The sequence below is a fragment of the Passer domesticus genome, chromosome Z (assembly GCF_036417665.1).
Source record: "Passer domesticus isolate bPasDom1 chromosome Z, bPasDom1.hap1, whole genome shotgun sequence".
In the NCBI taxonomy this organism is placed as follows: domain Eukaryota; kingdom Metazoa; phylum Chordata; class Aves; order Passeriformes; family Passeridae; genus Passer; species Passer domesticus.
Genome location: NC_087512.1, coordinates 75,779,855 through 75,787,465, shown reverse-complemented (window position 1 = coordinate 75,787,465; position 7,611 = coordinate 75,779,855). Strand labels below are relative to the sequence as shown.

The following is a 7,611-nucleotide window of genomic DNA, read 5'->3' as shown; positions in this document are numbered from 1 at the left end:
TTCTCTTTCTTTTTCTTTTTCTCTTTCTTTTTCTTTTTCTTTTTCTTTTTCTTTTTCTTTTTCTTTTTCTTTTTCTCTTTTTCTTTTTCTCTTTTTCTATTTCTTTTGCTTTTTCTTTTTCTCTTTCTTTTTATATTTCTTTTTCTTTTTCTCTTTCTTTTTCTTTGTCTTTTCCGTTTTCTTTTTCTAGTTCTCTTTCTCTTTCTTTTTCTCTTTCTTTTTCACTTTGTCTTTCTCTTTCTCTTTCTTTTTATTTTCTTTATCTTTATCTTTCTTTTTCTTTTTCTTTTTCTTTTGGTTTTGCTTTTGCTTTTGCTTTTCTGTTTGCTTTTGCTTTTTCTCTTTCTTTTTCTTTTCTTTTTCTTTTTCTTTTTCTTTTTCTTTTTCTTTTTCTTTTTCTTTTTCTTTTTTTTTTTCTTTTTCTTTTTCTTTTTCTTTTTCTTTGTCTTTTCCTTTTTCTCTTTCTTTTGCTTTTTCTTTTTCTGTTTCTTTTTCTCGATCTTTTCTTTTCTCTTTCATTTTCTTTTTCTTTTTCTTTTTCTCTTTCTTTTGCTTTTTCTTTTTCTCTTTCTATTTCTCTTTCTTTTTCTATTTCATTTTCTTTTTCTCTTTCTCTTTCTCTTTCTCTTTCTCTTTCTCTTTCTCTTTCTCTTTCTCTTTCTCTTTCTCTTTCTCTTTCTTTTCTCTTTCTTTTTCTTTCTCATGATCTCTTTCTCTTTCTTTTTCTATTTCATTTTTTTTCTTTTTCTTTTTCATTTTCTCTTTCTCTTTCATTTTCATTTTCTTTTTCATTTTCTTTTTCTTTTTCTTTTTCTTTTTCTTTTTCTTTTTCTTTTTCTTTTTCTTTTTCTTTTTCTTTTTCTTTTTCATTTTCTTTTTCTCTTATTCATTTTCTTTTTCATTTTCTTTTCTCTTTCTCTTTCGCTTTCTCTTTCTCTTTCTCTTTCTTTTTCTGTTTCTTTTTTTTTCATTTTCACTTTCTCTTTCTCTTTCTTTTTCTGTTTATTTTTTTTCATTTTCTCTTTCTCTTTCTCTTTCTCTTTCTCTTTCTCTTTCTCTTTCTCTTTCTCTTTCTCTTTCTCTTTCTCTTTCTCCTTATCTTTCTCCTTATCTTTCTTTTTCGTTTTCTATTTGTTTTTCATTTTCTCTTTCTCTTTCTCTTTCTCTTTCTCTTTCTCTTTCTCTTTCTCTTTCTCTTTCTCTTTCTTTTTCTATTTCTTTTTCTCTTTCTATTTTTCTCTTCCTTTTTCTTTTTCATTTTCTTTTCTTTCTCTTTCTCTTTCTCTTTCTCTTTCTCTTTCTCTTTCTCTTTCTCTTTCTTTTTCTCTTTCTCTTTCTTTTTCTTTTTCTTTTCTCTTTCTTTTTCTCTTTCTCTTTCTCTTTCTCTCCCTCTTTCTCTTTCTCTCTCTCTTTCTCTTTCTTTTTCTTTTTCTTATTCATTTTCTTTTTCATTTTCTTTTTCTCTTTCTCTTTGTTTTTCTTTTTCTCTTTCTGTTTCTTTTTCTTTTTCGTTTTCTTTTTCTCTTTCTCTTGTTTTTTCTTTCTTTTTCTTTTTCATTTTCTTTTTCTCTTATTCATTTTCTTTTTCATTTTCTTTTCTCTTTCTCTTTCGCTTTCTCTTTCTCTTTCTCTTTCTTTTTCTGTTTCTTTTTTTTTCATTTTCACTTTCTCTTTCTCTTTCTTTTTCTGTTTATTTTTTTTCATTTTCTCTTTCTCTTTCTCTTTCTCTTTCTCTTTCTCTTTCTCTTTCTCTTTCTCTTTCTCCTTATCTTTCTCCTTATCTTTCTCCTTATCTTTCTTTTTCGTTTTCTATTTGTTTTTCATTTTCTCTTTCTCTTTCTCTTTCTCTTTCTCTTTCTCTTTCTCTTTCTTTTTCTATTTCTTTTTCTCTTTCTATTTTTCTCTTCCTTTTTCTTTTTCATTTTCTTTTCTTTCTCTTTCTCTTTCTCTTTCTCTTTCTCTTTCTCTTTCTCTTTCTTTTTCTCTTTCTCTTTCTTTTTCTTTTTCTTTTCTCTTTCTTTTTCTCTTTCTCTTTCTCTTTCTCTCCCTCTCCCTCTTTCTCTCTCTCTTTCTCTTTCTTTTTCTTTTTCTTATTCATTTTCTTTTTCATTTTCTTTTTCTCTTTCTCTTTGTTTTTCTTTTTCTCTTTCTGTTTCTTTTTCTTTTTCGTTTTCTTTTTCTCTTTCTCTTGTTTTTTCTTTCTTTTTCTTTTTCATTTTCTTTTTCTCTTTCTCTTTCTCTTTCTTTTTCTTTTTCATTTTCTTTTTCTCTTTCTTTTTCTTTTTTCTTTCTTTTTGTTTTTCATTTACTTTTTCTCTTTCTCTTTCTCTTTCTTTTTCTTTTTCTTTTTCTTTTTCTTTTTCTTTTTCTTTTTCTTTTTCTTTTTCTTTCTCTTTCTCTTTCTCTTTCTCTTTCTCTTTCTCTTTCTCTTTCTGTTTCTTTTATTTTTTCTCTTCTTTTTCCTTTTTTTCTTATCTATTTTCTCTTCCTTTTCAATTTCCAGTTTTCTTTTCCTGTACAATTGAAACTAGGATGATTGAACCTCCATTTTGAAGGATATTTATCACACATCCAACCATTCCACTGAAAATTTTTTGTCCTTCAGAGACAGAGCTCCAACACTGTTCAAAAAGCAAATGAGAAATGCCAGGCATGGCTGGAGGCCTAAATGGCAGGTTCCTGAACTGGTTAGGTGTCTGAACTGCTTAGGTTTCTGAACTGCCACTTCCCTTCTGATGCAACCAAAGCTACAGCAGCTGCTGATGTGCTGCAGGGACATTTTTAGGAGGTGATCTTGGTGGAAGTGGTGCCAGGAGATGGCAATGGGATTTTGTCCAGTGGCACACAGGACACGGGACAGGTGAGAAAGACAGAGGGATCAGTCAGTATTTGCTCCTTACCATGCCAGAAGTTTCTTTCCAGTAAGGAGCTTCTCGTTCCACCATTTCAATGCCCACGATTCCAAAAGACCATATGTCCACTTTGGGGCCATATGGTTGACCTGTCACCACTTCAGGCGCCATCCACCCAGAAGTGCTGGCCACGGAGCTTTGTCTACTCTGCTCAGGAGTGAGCTGAGCAAAGAGGCCAAAGTCACCTGTGGAGAAAACAACAAACCATCAAAGCCAACTCCATTTAGGAAACTAAGCAAAAAAATTCCCCACTCTCAGTCTAAGAATGCACTGTGTCATCTGCTGGAAATCTGTCCCTGCTCTATTTCCTCAGGGCTTTAGCCAAGTGTTAGAAATATGGTTAGTAATTTGTGGAAATAAAAGATGTATGAAATATATATGTGTAAAATAAACGGCCGGTACACATCTTCCCCAGGATGGCGAAACCACGGCAGATGGGCAGAGTGGCATCACCACATTTACATGCAAAATACAACCTGGGCTGCACAGGAGATGGGCATTCACAGAAGCATGCACCCAGTGATGCCCAAGCGATGATGGCCCGGACGAGGTACCTATCTGAGATGACCAAAGCCATCAACACCTTCCATCTGAATGCCAGATTCCGGGAATCGAGGAAATGTATTATTCTATTCCCAGACGAAGGTTTTGTGCAGCCCGAACCGAAGAATGAAACCAACTTGAATATGCAGAACTTAGAAGGAGAGAAAGAGACTCTGCCGCGGCAAAATCTTATAAGAACTGCTACCTTGGAGCAGCCAGTGTGGACAAGGAGAATTTGGTGCTAGCGAGACCAATCTCACGTCCACCCGGCTCACCTCCCGGGGGTGGTACGCTGTCCGATTGATTGGTGGCTGTCGGGAATGTATTACGGTCGCGAAATAAATTTTATTTTTAATTTTTTTATCAAAATTGGCTATTTTTCATTTTTTATTTATAACACAAGGAAATAAAGAATTTTCCATTTCAAAAAAACCTCATCATTTTTTTACACTACCTCCATCAGTAGCCTTTTTATCTGAAGCTTTAGACTTGTAGCTCCCTCCCTCTTGAAAGGACACACAAGCCAATGCCACTGTTGACTGCTTGTGGTTCCTTGTCATGCCTCTGTGCACATTGCAACCATGTCACCAGCTCACAGAGGGGTCCCTGCACTGCCACCAGCACCATTTCTGGGGAGCTGGCAGTCACTCCAAGCAGCCCCACACCCACATCCCTGGAATGCTGCACTTGACCAAGAATACACTGACCCAGCTTGACAGAGCCATTGGTTCCGAGAAGGATGTTGCAGCTCTTCAGACCTCGGTGGATCATGTGGTTTGAGTGAAGAAAATCCAGTCCTCTCAGGCACTGAGAGAGAAAACAGAAACAGGAGAGCAAAACTAAGTGATGTGATTTCATCACAAAAGAAAGGAAACCACTCTAAAAGATTCCCTTTCCCCAGGGGAATGGGGAGTAATGGCAGAAGACAGTGCCACTGAGAGGAAGAGCTTGCTGCTGCAACACTTGCAGAGCAGGACCTTTCTAAGGAAAGGCATGTCAGCTTTTGAAAGAGCAACAGCACCTGCTGTTGTAGACTGTCCCCTGCACACCAGCCAGGATGACTGCTGCTGCAGGGGATGTGCTCTCTCCAGACAAGGGTTTGCCAAGAAATAAAAAACCCCTGGGGTGTGAAGTGGATCACTTTTGGGTGGGAGTAATTAATTAATTAAAATGGGCCAGTTCAACACTATATGGCTATGAATTTGATATTCCTTCCTGGCTGCTATCAGCAAGCAACATTGTAGCTGTAAAACAGAACTTTCATTTCTTGCAAGCTCAGAAATGGACAAGTAGGAAAGAGCCAGCAACATTGTTGCTATTGCTGCAGCAGACAGGGAAAACCAGAACTGGGCAGAATCCCATCCAGTGCTGGAAAAGGGCAGGAGATGTTGTGCAGAAGCCCCCTTGCTGGCTGGAGAAAGACAAAAAGAAGAGGGCTTCTCCTCCTGGCATACCAAAAGCACCTACAAGCCCCAGGATGCAAGTGAGCCACTCCAGTGTCTAAAGCACTTGGATGCACTGAGGGCAGGTTTGGCAGGGCAGCAGCCCTTGTGCTGAGCACTGTCATATGGGTATCTATGGAAATTCTTCAGTTCTCTTTCTTCAGATTTCTGAGATTGAAATTAGGAAATATCCACTCCTTTTTGTTGTTGTTGTTGTTGTTGTTGTTGTTGTTGAAGTCATGGGAATTATTTTCTTTGGGCGTTTCTCTCTGGATTTTCTTTTGGCCGTCCTTGCTGGCCCTCTATACTCTTCTGTGTCTAGTCAAGGTGACAGCTCGCTCCGGAATTTTTAAATAGGAGGAACATGAAATCTTCCTTTCTCACTCACCTCAGGAGCAGCTCCACTGAATACATGTTTTATGTGACCTGTACTGGGCAGGGAAAATGAATCAGATGCTGTGAGAAAAGTTCCTGGCCTGGTGAATCCCACACAAGAGGTCAATCCAAACAGAGCTTATTTTCCCTTTCACAACATCCCTCCAGGAGACACATTTCATTCACAAAGCCACCAAGAGATCAGGATAATGTTCTTGCTTGTGCCTACACTTCAACCTTTTTAGTCAGCAAAAGAATACAAACACGATCAAGAAAATACAAATTCTTCTTTAACACTCAATATTCCTGTTCTAGTAAACACTTAAAATAGCTTCTAAAATCCTCTCCTTCAGGTGCTTTTTAAAAAAAATCAGTTGCATGCACTAATTCTCATTAACTTGCTGTAAACAGTTGCCCAGTAAAGCTTCCCCAAAATTCCTCTGAGCTTTGGCTGTTCTATTGTGAAACAGCACAGCAGCAGCTGCAGGGCTCAGGAGGAGACACTCACTGGTTTGGAGTTTGCACTTCTTTGCAAAGGGAATCACTCTTTTAGCACTAGGTAAAGGGTCAAGTTAGACAATCAAATTCTTTCATGACCAAATTTAGAAAGAAAGAAGCTTTCCCTGAATTCTGGGAACAACTGCAACTGGGAACAACAGAGTTTTTAGAAGGCCTTCCGAGAAGTTCTCCCAGTCTACAGTTTCAAAGCTGTCTTGCTTGTCCCAGCAAATTGAGGAAATGACAGACCCTGTTGCCACAGACTCTCCCATGGAGGGAAGGGAATCCCTGCAGGTTCCCTGGCAATGCTGCCCCTGTGGCTACAGACACCCCCTTTTTAGCTGAACAAATTGACAGGAGCTTTATTAAACCAGTGGCATCCTAATGCTCTTTCTGTTTCTCAATCAACTCAGTCACTAAGAAGGAGCAGGAAGACATACAAAAGCCAGGTTAGGTTACACCCTAACCTAAGTAGAGGGGAAATCTCTACTTACGTTCCAGGTGAGTCAGAAAATAGCCGGAATAAGTCACGCCATAAACAGTAACCACTGCAGCAGCAAGCTGCTGAATCATTGTAGCACTGCTGTGCAAGTTTGCACGCTGTGCTCCAACACTAGAACAAACAAGGCTCCTGTCAGTGTGCAGCTGCCCACTGACAAATGCCTCAAGGCGCAGGGTGCTCCTGCTCTGAGCAAGCCCTAGGGCTGCTCTGACACTGAGGCCTTCCGTGCACCAAGGCAACCTTCTCATGTCACCACTGTGACGTGGCAACCATGCCCTGACATCACAAAGCAAACGCTCCATGCTGGTCTGTGACTTTATACAAAGCAATAACCAACCTTCCCCACAGCAAACACAAAATAGCCTGGGAAGTTCTCCTCTGCCACAAAGCAGCACAAATTGCCCTCCCGGGCCAAACCCCATTGTTCAAGGGATCCAAGAGCAACTCCAAGAGTGCCCCAAGCACCTACAGCCTGTAGCCCAAGTGAGCACTCAGATGGGACCCATGTAAAGGAAACCAGATCGAGAAAATGGCCCACAGCATTGCACATGTGAGAAACGACTCTCACTTTGAACATTTTAAAGGTTTATTAAACCTTAACAAAGGACTGAACAAGGAAAAATGTTCAGAACTGGCAGTCTCTGTGACTTGCAGCCACATCCTCATCTACAAAAGACATACTCTGCCTTTGATAGCCTTAGCCCCTCCAAAAGTTTGGTCAGTCAACTCTTTCTCTGCTATCCATTGCTGGAGATTACTTTCTTACCTCTTGATTGGAGGTCAGGTGTTTTACACCTCACCTCCTGGTCACAAGCCAGCCCTCCCCAAATGCCCTGACGACCAAGGTTATTACAAGGGGGAGGGGAAAGAGGACAATGGGAGGATATATTACGATAACATCACTTTATATTTTTACATCCATATAATATCTATCTCTTAATTGTGAGAGCCAACCATTACGTTACTCATCTGTAACACACAGAGCCAGGAGAGAAGCCACTGTTGGCATAACAGCTGAAATAATTGCTAACAAATCTCCCCATATATTTGCACGTTTATCGGACATGCCCAGGGCTTCTGTGCATGTACATCTCTGCCTTTAGTCCCCTTTGGAAGCAGTCACACTGGCAGCATCTGCCCAGCAGCAGCAGCTGCTCCAAGCTGGGAACGTGACTGGAGGTGCTGATTTCCAGAGGCTTCTGTGTGCCAGGGGAAGGCAAGGCAGGAGCGGGTTGAACGGCGCTGGCGCTGCTGCTGCTCTGTGCCAGGGAGCCCCGGCTGGGCAGGGCACGGTGCCCTCTGCGCTGCGGGCTCTTCCTCCTGCCACAGCTGGGCACAC

At 39.7% G+C, this 7,611-nt stretch overlaps 1 protein-coding gene, 1 long non-coding RNA gene and 1 pseudogene across 4 annotated transcripts in view; all 3 read right to left on the bottom strand.

Annotated features, from left to right (window-relative positions):
* Positions 1-7,611, bottom strand: part of LOC135289658 (TOG array regulator of axonemal microtubules protein 2-like) — a 311,721-nt gene that overhangs the window by 171,521 nt on the left and 132,589 nt on the right. The window lies entirely within an intron of this gene.
* LOC135290161 (DNA ligase 1-like) lies at positions 337-2,435 on the bottom strand (annotated as a pseudogene).
* On the bottom strand, positions 2,440-6,258 carry LOC135290166 (uncharacterized). Of its 3 annotated transcripts, none has more exons than XR_010352867.1 (3): positions 4,163-6,258; positions 2,901-3,097; positions 2,440-2,767 (listed from the first exon to the last, which is right to left on the bottom strand). It is a non-coding gene; the product is annotated as an uncharacterized LOC135290166 (long non-coding RNA). The 3 variants fall into 3 exon arrangements; XR_010352866.1 differs by having other exon boundaries at positions 2,440-3,097; positions 4,163-4,262; positions 4,910-6,258; XR_010352865.1 differs by having other exon boundaries at positions 2,440-3,097.